Here is a 12,623-nt window from a genome sequence, read left to right as displayed (position 1 = left end):
ACAGTTAGACTTCTCTACAGCAACAATGGACACCTGAAGACAGTAGAATGATACCTTCAAAATCTGAGAGAAAATAACTTTCACAGAAGAATCTAAATTGAATATCTTTCTCAGAATAAGGGTTATTAATGGAGATAAGTGTCATCTGAGTGACCCATCTTTATGATAGGGTAAACATCTACCTGCCAAACATCTACTCCTCTTATTACCCTGTGAAGTACATTTCTTTCCTCTGAAATCCCAGGCCCTTATCCCTTTCTTCTTAGTTTAGGATTCATTTTGTCTGACTCCCTTTGGAATTCCCATGAATTTCTATATGTACATCTATTAAATTTGATTTACTCCTGTTAAAAAAAATAACTGGAAGCCTAGCATTCTACCCAGCTGATATAATCTTTCAAGAATGAGGACCAGTTCACAGATGATATGATCTTATATGTAGAAAACTCTTACGATTACACACACACACAGATCAGGATCCAAAATTCACACACAAATAACAGTTATGTTTCTAAAGATGAACATCTGAAAAGGAAACTAAGGAAGCTAAGTTATTGTTTACAATAATTTCTAAAATAATAAAAGACTTAGGGATAAACTTAACCAAGGAGGTGAAAACTTATAAACTGAAAACTGCAGAGCATTGCTGAGAGAAATTCAAGAAGACACCAACAAATGAAAAGACATCCTGTTTTCATGGACTGGAAGACTTATTATTAAGATGTTCATACCACCCAGAGGGATCTTATAGACTCACTGCAATCCCCATCAATATCCAAATAATGTTTATAGCAGAAACAGAAATCCTAAAATTCATATGGAATATAAGGAGACCTGCATATCCGAAACAATCTTGAAAAACAACAAAACTGAAGGACTCATACTTCCCAATTTTAAAACTTACTGCAAGCTATAGTCACCTAAGCACATGGTACTCACATGAAGACAGACACATACATCAGTGGGATAGAATAGAGAACCCAGCAATAAGCCTTCACATATGTGGTCAAATGACCTTTGATAGGGTGCCAAGGTCATTCAGTGGGGGGGGAAAGACAGACTTTTCCACAAATGGTATTGGGAAAATTGGATATCTCCATGTAAAAAAATGAAGTTGTATGTGGATTGAAGATCTAAAACCATAACATTCTTAGAAGAAAACATAGGGGGAAAAGTTCAAGACACATCATTTGGCAATAATTTCATGGACACAACACCAAAAGCAGGGGCAAAATATATATAGTTCCCAGCCAGGCTAACATAAAACCTCACACCAAAGGTTTATTTAGTCTGTTCCTATTCCAATCTCACTATACGTGGCAGTTGATTACTTCTTAAATTGTCACCAGTTTTTTAAATGAAAACATAGATGATACATAGATAGAGCAATTGCATATCTAAGTGCTTAAGTATTTAAGTAAAGTGAAAAGAGTATGAAAATGACCATGAGGCCTTCCCAACTATTATTTTTTAACTCTCTTTGATAGTGGCAAGACTGCAATGAAATGCTCTTTTCCTCTTAGGTAGCTGCACATGTTCAGACACACAACCTCAATGTTGGGAATGGATAGGGAGTGTGGGGATTGGGGGGAACCAGAGCACATGCCTCTTCCAAGAGCACACAGCTAACAACTCATCATGGCCTGGACTTTGTAGCTCTTCTGATGTTTCTGTAAAAAGCAAAAATCCATATAGTCATATAAAATCAATCTATTTTTCATTGTAGCTTAAAGTTTGTTTTAATTCACTTTGGGCCAAACAAAACATTCCCGGAAACTGGGCAGGAGTCTGGGAACAGGCATCCCCACTAGGTGGTGTCTGACAGATCATCCTGTACCACACACACCTGTATAGACACACACTCCTCTGCTAAAGATAACAGCAAAGCCTCCACCAGTTCATCAGTCAAGTGCCTAACGAAAACCTCTGAATGTTATTAATGTCCTGTCATTGAAAACCTTACAGGGTGCAGCTTACAGAGGTAAATTTATGGTGCATGAATTATACCTTAAAAAAAAAAACGGTTATGTTTTAAAAAGCCAAACATGCTCAAATCTAACCCAAAACTTGAAGAACTCAGGTGACTTCTGCTTTCCTCAGGTCAGGCAATACCCAGGGCTTCTATCTTTCTTCCCATGCTACATGGAGCACTGAGTTAATACCGAGTTCCCATTAATTATTAATTTTTTCCAGATAATGCTTGTTAAAGAAGAATTAATACTATTGTTTGGGGACAAATACTGCCCAAATACTGTCTTTAGTAGGATTTTAATCAGCTTTACCCACTTTCCATCTAATCTGATTGAAGCAGATTTTGTACAAAGTATTTTTTCTTTTTTTTTTTTTAATTTTGTTGCTGTTAAAAGGTCATCTATTTGCATCTTACTGAAACTCTTAAGTTCCTGGGATCAATTTATAAGTTCATAGATNATTACTGTAGTTTTATTAAAATGGTGGGGGTGGGGGGAGGGAAAGAAGGGAAGGGAAGGAAGGTAGAGAAATTTTCACTTATAGTGGAATCTGTGGGAGAAATGTTGGGTGCTGCATTATTGAATATGCTGTAGCCTATTTTCCCCAGCTCTGTGTCATAAGTCTGTTCATCATAATGCCTTTTGACCCTCTGCACTTACTCCATCATAATTATCCTTTAATACTCTTATAAATGAACTTTTAGCTTATCTTCCATTAATTCTCTAGAACAAGCAAAGCCATCTAAATAAAGTGTTTAACCCTTTTGTGGTCTTCCCATTCACAGAGGCAAGAAGGAAATTCCCATCACACTCCTGTGTGGACATGAATGTGAGTCACAGCTACCGGCCTCTCCTCCTGACCCCATGCAGAGATTCACAACTTGTATGTGAATGTAGACCCCAAATGAACAAACCTTATGTAAAATTTTAAAGAGAGGAGAGCCTGGGTGGCTCAGTTGGTTGATCATGAGCCTACGGTTTGTGTGCTTGAGCCCCACATCGGACTCTGTGCTGACAGCTCTGAGCCTCGAATCTGCTTCAGATTCTGTGTCTCCCTCTCTCTCTCTCTGTTCCTCCCCCACTCACACTCTGTGTGTGTGTGTCTCTCTCAAAAATAAATAAACACTAAAATTTTAAAGAGAAAGGAAAGTTTTATTTGAGCCCAAGTGAAGACAGCTGCCCAGAGTAAACAATCTTCATAAAGAAGAGAGGGCTCCAGGAAAGGAACATTTGGTGCAGGGTTATATATTTTTTACATAAAGAGTTATAAATCATCATGGCAAAGGACATTCCCGAAAGCTACAGGATTTATCTCATGTTTTTAGTGTGTGTAAGGCTATAGGACTTGAGTCTTATGAGAACGAGGGAGATACCTTTGTTTTTCTTATCTTTATGTTTGGAATGCTCCTTTTTGTTTTTTTGTTTTGTTTTGTTTAAAAACCAGGTGTACAATGTGTGCCCAGGGCAGAAATAGAGGTCATACTTTGAGGTTTTGCAAGTCATTTGACCTGGCCCAGAAGCAGGGTTGACTAACATTAAAAGTTGAAATTTTCCTTTATCTTGAGTGAAGATCTCCTGGCACCAGGTGTGGGGAAGGCTGGGTAGGAAAACTGAGGGCGAGTACAGCCATAAGGGGCAGGGCTGCTGCAGGGCTGCAGTGGCCCCAAGATGGGATGGTCTGTTTCACGGAGGGTGGAGACCTGCCATTGTCTTCAGAACGTGTGGGGAAGTTCCAGTTTAGACCCCAAGCAACTCGGGCGGTGGTAGGACAAGAGCTCTAGGCCAGGCTGACTTGAGTCCCCACTCTTAAGCTGAAACCTCCAGCAGCGGACATGGCTTCTCACAGCCTCCACTAGTGTCCTCCTCTGTAAGATGACAGCAGTCTTGTGTATCCCATGGGTGGTGGTAAGGATTGAAGGAATGAAGTGTTAGGACACAAGACAACGAACCCAAAATGGAGTCTCTTATGGTCAGCCCCATACACCAAACCAAGACCTAACTTAATTACAGCTTCAGTTCTCCCAGAAATGGAATCTTAAACCAGTCAGTCAGAAATTTCCAGATCAGCACTAGCTGGGTATCTGCCTGACAGACCCCTGCCAGGGTCATCCCCTAAATGAAAGTAACCTTGCAATAACCAACTGACATTTTGCCTACTATAACTTCTTGGCTCTTGCTCCATTCTACCCATAAAAGTCTTTCATTTTGTACAGCTCCTCTGAGCTCCTTTCTATCTGTTGGATTGGATGTTGTCCTATTCAAATTGATTTTTGCTGAAATAAACTCTTAAAGCCTTTTACATGCCTCAGTTTATCTTTCAATGCAGGGCAGGTAGAACATAATACCAGTAAGACTCATTGGTCAGACCCCTCCATTCCTTCACATGTTGAAGGTGCTTCCTGCTATCAACTGAGAAAAAAGGCAGAGCTAAAATAAAACAAAAGAATTTATTTGGGGTCTCAGAATTGCAATTAGGGGAGCAATGGGGTAATAATCCAAAATACATACCCCTAGGGAACAAAAGTAAGTTGAGGGTTTTAAAACACAAAATGAAATGCTTTTATGTGTTGTTTACAAAGAATTTTGATTGGCGGTGGTAATAGAAAGCTAATCTTGGCTAAATATGATTAGTTGCTAAGTCTCTCACTGTAGCAAGTTGCAGGTTTTCCAGCAAAGTCCCTGGAATATTTGCTGTTTGGCCGAGTTCAAAGTTCATGGTTCCACCCAGTGAAGATGTGCATGAGGTCCATTTCCTTAATGGTCCCTTGCCTCATTTTATTTTTATTTCNTGAATGTGAGACAGGAAACTATCAACACCCTAGAGGAGAAAGCAGGAAAAAACCTCCTTGACCTCCACCGCAGCAACTTCTTACTTGACACATCCCCAAAAGCAAGGGAATCAAGAGCGAAAATAAAGGATTGTGACCTCATCAAGATCAAAAGCCTTGCCTCATTTTAAAACCACTTGGGGAGCACCTGGTTGGTAGGGCATGCAACTCTTGATCTCAGCGTTGTGAGTTTAAGGCCTACATTGGGGATAAAGCTCAGAAGAAGAAGAAGAAGAAGAAGAAGAAGAAGAAGAAGAAGAAGAAGAAGAAGAAGCAGCAGGAGGAGAGGGAGGGGGAGAAGGAGAAGGAGAAAGAGAAAGAGAAAGAGAAAAGAAAAAGAAAGAAAAGATTAAAACTCCTTGATATAAGTGATTCCATTTCATTTTACCTTTCATACTGTAAACACCTATAACTCAGCCTCTGGGATATTCTCTGGCCTGGGCACTTACCCAACTGCTGGGAGTGTCAGAGAGTTAATGGCCCCAGAAATAGCCCCCAACCAACAAGGGCAGGAGCTGATGGACAACTGCTCCAATTTCCTGGACTTTGGGTACAATGACTCTGAGGTACCTCTTCTCTGGTTCCCAGTGCTCCCCTCTGGGAAGAAGCTCTAGTCATTCACAACAGTATTGCCCCTTCTGCCTGCCTCACCTCTCCGCTCCAGGCTGGGGTTTCCTGGAATCACTAGCAACATTTAGCTATGGTTGTTTCATCCTGGCCCCATCTGCCCCTTCCCACCAATGCTGAGCCCTGCAAATTGCCACCGCTCTATTTTCCATCTTCACATCTGGTTTGCATATCCTACATAGCCGTGAATCAACCACCTTACCTAGGTCACCACCTGGTAAACTGCTCTCTTTACGGGGGGGTGGAGGGGATAGCGCTGGAAACATTATCTACCACCTTATTCTGGTAGTCTTTCTACAAGTAGGTGCATCCACTGTCTAACTGGTATTACACCATCTCAGCTCCATAGAACCGTCATGCTGTGCCTGACCTTCAGGGGTTGCCAAAAATGCCAGTCCATATCCCCTGCCCCCAGGGAGCTAGAGAAACCAGAATGGCTTTGAATAGATGTCCTGGGCTGGGGTCCACAGAAGCAGAGCCCAGATGGGGATCCACCTGTGCATAGTGCATTAGGGTAAATCCTAGGAAAGAGGGAAGAAGCAGGGCAAGAAACAGAAAGAAGCAAGAATGTGGTTTCAGGTGAATTCTGGTTCCAACCTGATCTCATAGGGACCCTGGAGCAGAGGCCACCCTATTAAGACAGGAGGCAGGGGCTTTGTGCCCTTATGGCCCGCAACCCAGCCAGGCAATCAGAGGCTACAGGCAACCAAGCACCAACAGATGGAAGCAGCTGTTCTGGACCAGGCAGCTTCAGCTCCCTGGAAGAGTCCAGGGGCAGGCGGCAGGAGTGCCATAGCAACTGGGGAGGACACACCCTATGACCAGAAAAGGAGATCCCAGGAGTTTGGACAGGGCACCAAAAACATCTGCTACAATGGCTTAAAGGTTTAGAGAGTAAGTCAGAGCTTGTCCAGGGATGCCAGTACCGAAGGTCCAGTAGGATCCAAAAGATTCAAGGGGCGCCTGGGTGGCTCAGTCTGTTGAGGATCCAAAAGATTCAAAAGTATCAGATGTCAAGATCAAAGTATGATCTAGAAAAGGGAAGTGTTGGGGCGAGTGGGTGGCTTAGTCGGTTAAGTGTCCGACTTTCGCTTAGGTCATGATCTCGCAGTTTGTGAGTTCGAGCCCCGCGTCGGGCTCTGTGCTGACTGCCAGCTCAGAGCCTGGAGCCTGTTTCAGTCTGTGACTCCCTCTCTCTCTGACCCTCCCCTGCTCACGCTGTCTCTCTCTCTCTCTCTCCTAGAAATTAAAAAAAAAAAAAAGAAAAGGGAAGTGTTTTGTTCATATGAAAATATTTCGTACAAAGGATTACATGCAAATAAACCACATTTAGTTATATAGTTAAACCTAATCTTACTGAAAATGTTAAACTTCATGAAAGTAGACTTCCAGGAAACCCTGCACAGCTGTGAGTACCTGAGCTGGCAAAAGGCTCCTATTAAGAAATTGGGAAATGTTCATCAGGGGGCACCTGCTTCTAGGGCTGGGACATGGGTGACCTTTGACAGTTACTGGGACCCCAGGAAGTCAGTTACCCCATCCAAGAGCTTCCTTCCTCCGATCATTGCCCACCACTCTACCCCTCGACAAATTTCAGAAAAGCCACATTCTCTCTCCCACCTTGATCCTTGTTACAAACTGTTCCCACCACTAGAGACACCCACCTCTTTCTCTCTGGCCAACTCCCTTGCATGATTTCAGCCTCAGCCCCAGCCCAGATGAGCTGGGAACCTTCCTCTGAAACCCCTTGTAAGCAAAGATTTGCCTAATCAGTTGCTGTGGGAGCATGAACATTCTGTGGGAAGCAGACCCACAGAACGATAGAGACCATGACCACCACAGGCTTATGCTCCATACAAGCTGTGTGCACTTTGAGCAGTTCACCCAGCCTTTCTGAGATCCAGTTTCCTTCTCTGTAAAATGAAGACAGTAAGTGTGCTTTTTTTTTTTTTTTTTAAAAATACAGGCCTACCTCATACTAGTCTGGTTCACTTTATTGCACTTTACAGATAATAACATTTTTTACAAATTGAAGGTTTGGGGCAATCCTGCATTAAGCAAGGCTATTAGCACCATTTTTCCAATAGCATTGCTCACTTTGTGTCTCTGTGTCACATTCTGGTAATTCTCAAATATTTCAAACTTTTTAATTATTACTGTATTTGTTATGATGATCTGTGTTCAGTGATTATGTCTGCGAAGGTTCAGATAATGGTTATCATGGGGTTTTTTTTTTGGCAATAAAGCATTTTTATTTGAGGTAAACACGTTGATTTTTTAGACCTGTTAGTGCTCTCTGGACAGACTACAGTATAATGTAAACACAACTTCTATATGCACTGAGAAACCAAAAAAATCATTTGATTTTATGAGTCAAAATTTCCAGAACCTTTATTCTAGAAACAAACCTGTAATGTTTACAATATATGGCTGTATACGAGTGCTGTTAGCATGTTTAGCACAAAGCCTGAGTGTTTAGCACAATGTCTAGCACATATAAATGACTGCTTAACATTATGGAATGGAGTAAAAATCACTAAAGGAATCTAAGATGCTTATTTCCAGAAACTTAAAATATAGAAAGTTGTTAGCAAAGCTTTATAGCTCAGGTAACCATGTCCAGGATTGTAGTTCCTTAACACTACCATCACCATGCAGCAATTATTCACTGTGTTTTTGTGCCACATGGATAATGGCTTTAAGGAAGGGAGGGACCCATGGAAAGAGATACTAGAAGGTCAAGTGGATGCCCAAAGAGACAAAACCATGAGAAGGTCAGTAAGGACAACAGCATCAAAATCTGTCAAATAATGGTTACTTAACTAGGAATGGAAAGCAAATGAAAAAGCATAGGAATCATAGTCAGATGGAAATGATATGGGCTCGAACAACGTCTATACAACATATCACGTCTGAAATTCTTCTTAAGGGCACAACTAGATTCAACCACTGCAGATGAAAAATGGAAGTGTTGAATTACTATATTGAACACAGAAAATGAATATAACACTGTATGTTAACTAAGTGGAATTTTTTTAAAAACTTAAAAACAAACAAGTAAATTTCTCTTTGTATTTCCATAAGTTTTTATTTTAGATCTAAAAGTCACTCAAAGGAGGGGGAGGAAGGCAAGCACTCAAAGGAGAGGGAGGAGTGCAAGATGGCGAAGTACGGAGCTCCGTACATTTCACTCGCCCCCATATCTCACACGGAGAAGGCCTGAAGCCTCCTGGCCTGGGATACAGAGCACGGCCCACCTTGGCTATGCCCCCGGCACAGGGAGTTTACACACCCAAAAAAGTGACTTGCAACGTTTGGTTCAAAAAGGGACTGGGGCGCCGCCACTCTTTCTCCCCACAACAACCAAGGCAGGACTCCCACGGGACGCATTGGATCAAACCACGCCCATACCCGCTAGAGAGCTGCCCTCTTCTTCTTCTTTCTTTTTTTTTTCTTTCTTTCTTTCTTTCTTTCTTTCTTTTTTTTTTTTTTTACCAGGACTAGGGCAAGACCGACATGGATGCACTGCCCTGATTAATTCTGGTCACTTACTTGTTTAAACACTCACATTTAATCCATTCTCTAGATGTAAATTCTACACCTACCTACCTTTTCATCTCTTTCTCTCTGGAGTAATCAGACTATATAGTTTCTCTACATAGCATCATCATCATTTCTTTCGCCTCTTCTCCAACCATATTCCACTCTTTAGCTCTTTGAAAAAAGCCTCTTATTCCGTCTGCCTACTCATTTCATTTCCAATCTCGCCTCATCCCCGCCCTGTCATTTCTCTCTTTCTCTATGCTCTTCCACCAGCACTGCATACACCTGGCTATTTGTTTGTATCTGGGAAATCTGGTTATATGCTTTAAACTGTTCATTGTCTATTGGGCTTCTTCTTTTTTCCTTTTGCTTTCTTCTTTTTTTCTTTCTCATGTATTTTTATTTCTTATTATTCGCCTTCCCTCCTTCCTCTTACCTCTTTTCTTATTCATTTTCCCATTCGGTTTGCATGTTTGTTGGATTTGTCTGTGCGTTTGTGTGCCTTTGTTCCCTGTGTGTTTGTCTGTTTCTTTTCTTTTCCAAGGTTACCTCAAGATACAAGCCAAAGTACACATGGTGGAGAGTCCCCAATACCATTACAAGTAGGAAAATTAAATAACCAAGGGCTCAACAAGAGAGACCAGGAGATACCATTCAAAGAACACTTTCTGAACAGACAGACCCTGGACAATCAAAGAGCCTTCTTTGGTACAGCAGCGCTCACAGGTGGAGAGTGCATGACAAGCTTTTGAAACTAACAAGAGATAGAAAGCTAACCAAAATGATGAAACGAAAGAGCTCTCCTCTAAAGAAGTTCCAGGAAGAATAGACAGCTAAAGAACTGCTCAAAACAGATATAAGCAACATAACAGAACAAGAATTTAGAACAATAATCATAAAATTAATCACTGGGCTTGTAAAAAGCATGGAGGACATCAGAGAAACTGTGACTACAAACACTATGGAGCTTAAAAATAGTTATGATGAATTTAAAAATGCGATAAATGAGATACATAATAAACTGGAGGCGTCCAATGCACGGATTGAAGAGGCAGAAAGGAAAATAAGTGATTTAGAAGACACAATTATAGAAAAAGAAGAAACTGAGAAAAAGAGAGATAAACTGATCCAGGAATATGAAAGAAGAGTTCGAGAGCTCAGTGATACAATCAAACAGAACAATATCCGTATCATAGGAATTCCAGAAGAGGAAGAGAGAGGGAAAGGTGTGAAGGTGTCCTGGAACAAATTATAGCAGAGAACTTCCCCAACCTGGGGAGGGAAGTAGATGTTGAAATTCAAGAGGCACAGAGAACTCTCCTCAGACATAACTTGAATCGATCTTCTGCACGACATATAGTGAAACTGGCAAAATATAAGGACAAAGAAAGAATTTTGAAAGCAGCTAGGGAGAAAAGGGCCCTAACCTACAAAGGGAAACCTATCAGAGTGGTAACAGACCTAAACTTGGCAGGCCAGTAAGGAATGGCAGGAAACATACAATGGGATGAACAGAAAAAATATGCAGCCAAGAATCCTCTATCCAGCAAGCCTGTCATTCAGAATAGAAGGAGAGCTAAAAGTCTTTCCAAATAAACAAAAATGGAAAGAATTCATCAGCACTAAACCAGCCCTACAAGATATACTGAGGGGGACCCTCTGAGGGAAATGTTGCAAGGAACGCAAGATGCTAGAAACACCACCACAAGAATGAATCCCACAAATGACACAATGACTCTAAACCTATATATTTCAATAATAACACTGAATGTAAATGGACTAAATTCCCCAATCAAAAGACATAAGGTAGCAGAATGGATAAAAAACCAAAATCCATCTATTTACTGTCTACAAGAAACTCATTTTATTTTATTTTTTTTTATTTTTTTTAATAGTTTATTGTCAAATTAAGAAACTCATTTTAGATGGAGGACACGTTCAGATTGAAAGTGAGGGGATGGAGAAATATCTATCATGCTACTGGAAGTAAAAGAAAAGCTGGAGTAGCTATACTTATATCAGACAAACTGGACTTTAAAGACAGTAACAAGGGATGAAGAAGGGCATTATATAATAATTACCGGGTCTATCAATCAGGAAGAGCTAACAATTATGAATGTCTAAGCACCAAATATGGAAGCACCTAAATACATAAAATAATTAATCAAAAACAGAAACACTCTTATCGAAAAAACGTGCTAATAGCAGGGGACTTTAATACTCCACTTACAGTAATGGATATATCAACCAGACAGAAAATCAATAAAGACACAATCGACATATATGACACATAGGACCAGATGGATCTGACAGATATATTTAGAACTCTACATCCTAAAGCCATGGAATTCACTTTCTTCTCAAGTGCACATGGCACATTCTCCAAGATAGATCACATACAGGGACATAAAGCAGCCCTCAATAAATATAAAAGAATGGAGATCATACCATGCACACTTTCAGATCACAATGCTATGAAACTCAAAATCAATCACAAGGAGAAGGCTGGAACCCCCCCCCAAAAAAATCATGGAGGTTAAAGAACACTCTATTAGAGAATGAATGGGCCAATCAGGCAATTAGAGAAGAAACTTAAAAATATATGGAAACAAATGAAAATGAGAATACAACAATCCAAACTCTATGGGATGTATCAATGGCAGCCCTAAGAGGAAAGTACATTGCACTCCAAGCCTATTTCAAGAAATTAGAAAAAGCACAAGTGCAAAATCTAACAGCGCACCAAAAACAACCAGAGGGAGAGTAACAAGAGCACCCCAAACCAAGTAGAAGAAGAGAAATAATAAAAATCAGGGCAGAAATAAACAATATAGAAACCAAAAAAACAGTTGAACAGATCAATGAAACAAGAGTTGGTTTTTTGAAAAAATAAACAAAATTGACAAACCTCCTTTTCTCAAAAAGAAAAGAGAGCACTCAAATAGACAAAAACATGAATGAAAATAGCCTGATTACAACCAACCCCTCAAAAATACAACTAATTATCAGGGAATACTATGAAAAACTATATGCCAACAAACTGGACAACTTAGAAGAAATGGACAAATTCCTAAACACACACTCACTACCAAAATTCACACGGGAAGAAATAGAAAACCTGAACAGACCTATAGCAAGTGAGGAAATCGAATCAGTGATCAAAAATCTCCCAACAAATAGGAGCCCTGGGCCAGATGGCTTCCCTGGGGAATTCTACCAGACATTTAAAACGGAATTAATACCAATTCTTCTCAAGCTATTCCAAAAAATAAATATCGAAGGAAAACTTCCGGACTCATTTTATGAAGCCAGCATCACTTAGATTCCCAAGCCAGACAGAGAACCAACAAAAAAAAAAAAGAGAACTATAGGCCAATATCCTTGATGAATACAGATGCAAAATTCCTCTTGCAGATACTTGCAAATCGAATTCAACAGCACATAAAAATCATTATCCACCAAGATCAAGTGGGTTTCATTCCTGGGTTACAGGGCTGGTTAAGTATTCGCAAATCAATCAATGTGATACATCACATCAACAAAAGAAGAAATAAAAATCATATGATCCTGTCAATAGATGCAGAAAAAGCATTTGACAAGATACAAGATCCCTTCTTAATTAAGACTCTTGAGTAAGTCGGATAGAAGGAACTTA

The sequence above is a fragment of the Crocuta crocuta genome, unplaced genomic scaffold (assembly GCF_008692635.1).
Source record: "Crocuta crocuta isolate KB4526 unplaced genomic scaffold, BGI_CrCroc_1.0 scaffold23, whole genome shotgun sequence".
Taxonomy (NCBI): domain Eukaryota; kingdom Metazoa; phylum Chordata; class Mammalia; order Carnivora; family Hyaenidae; genus Crocuta; species Crocuta crocuta.
Note: the sequence above shows the minus strand (reverse complement) of the source record.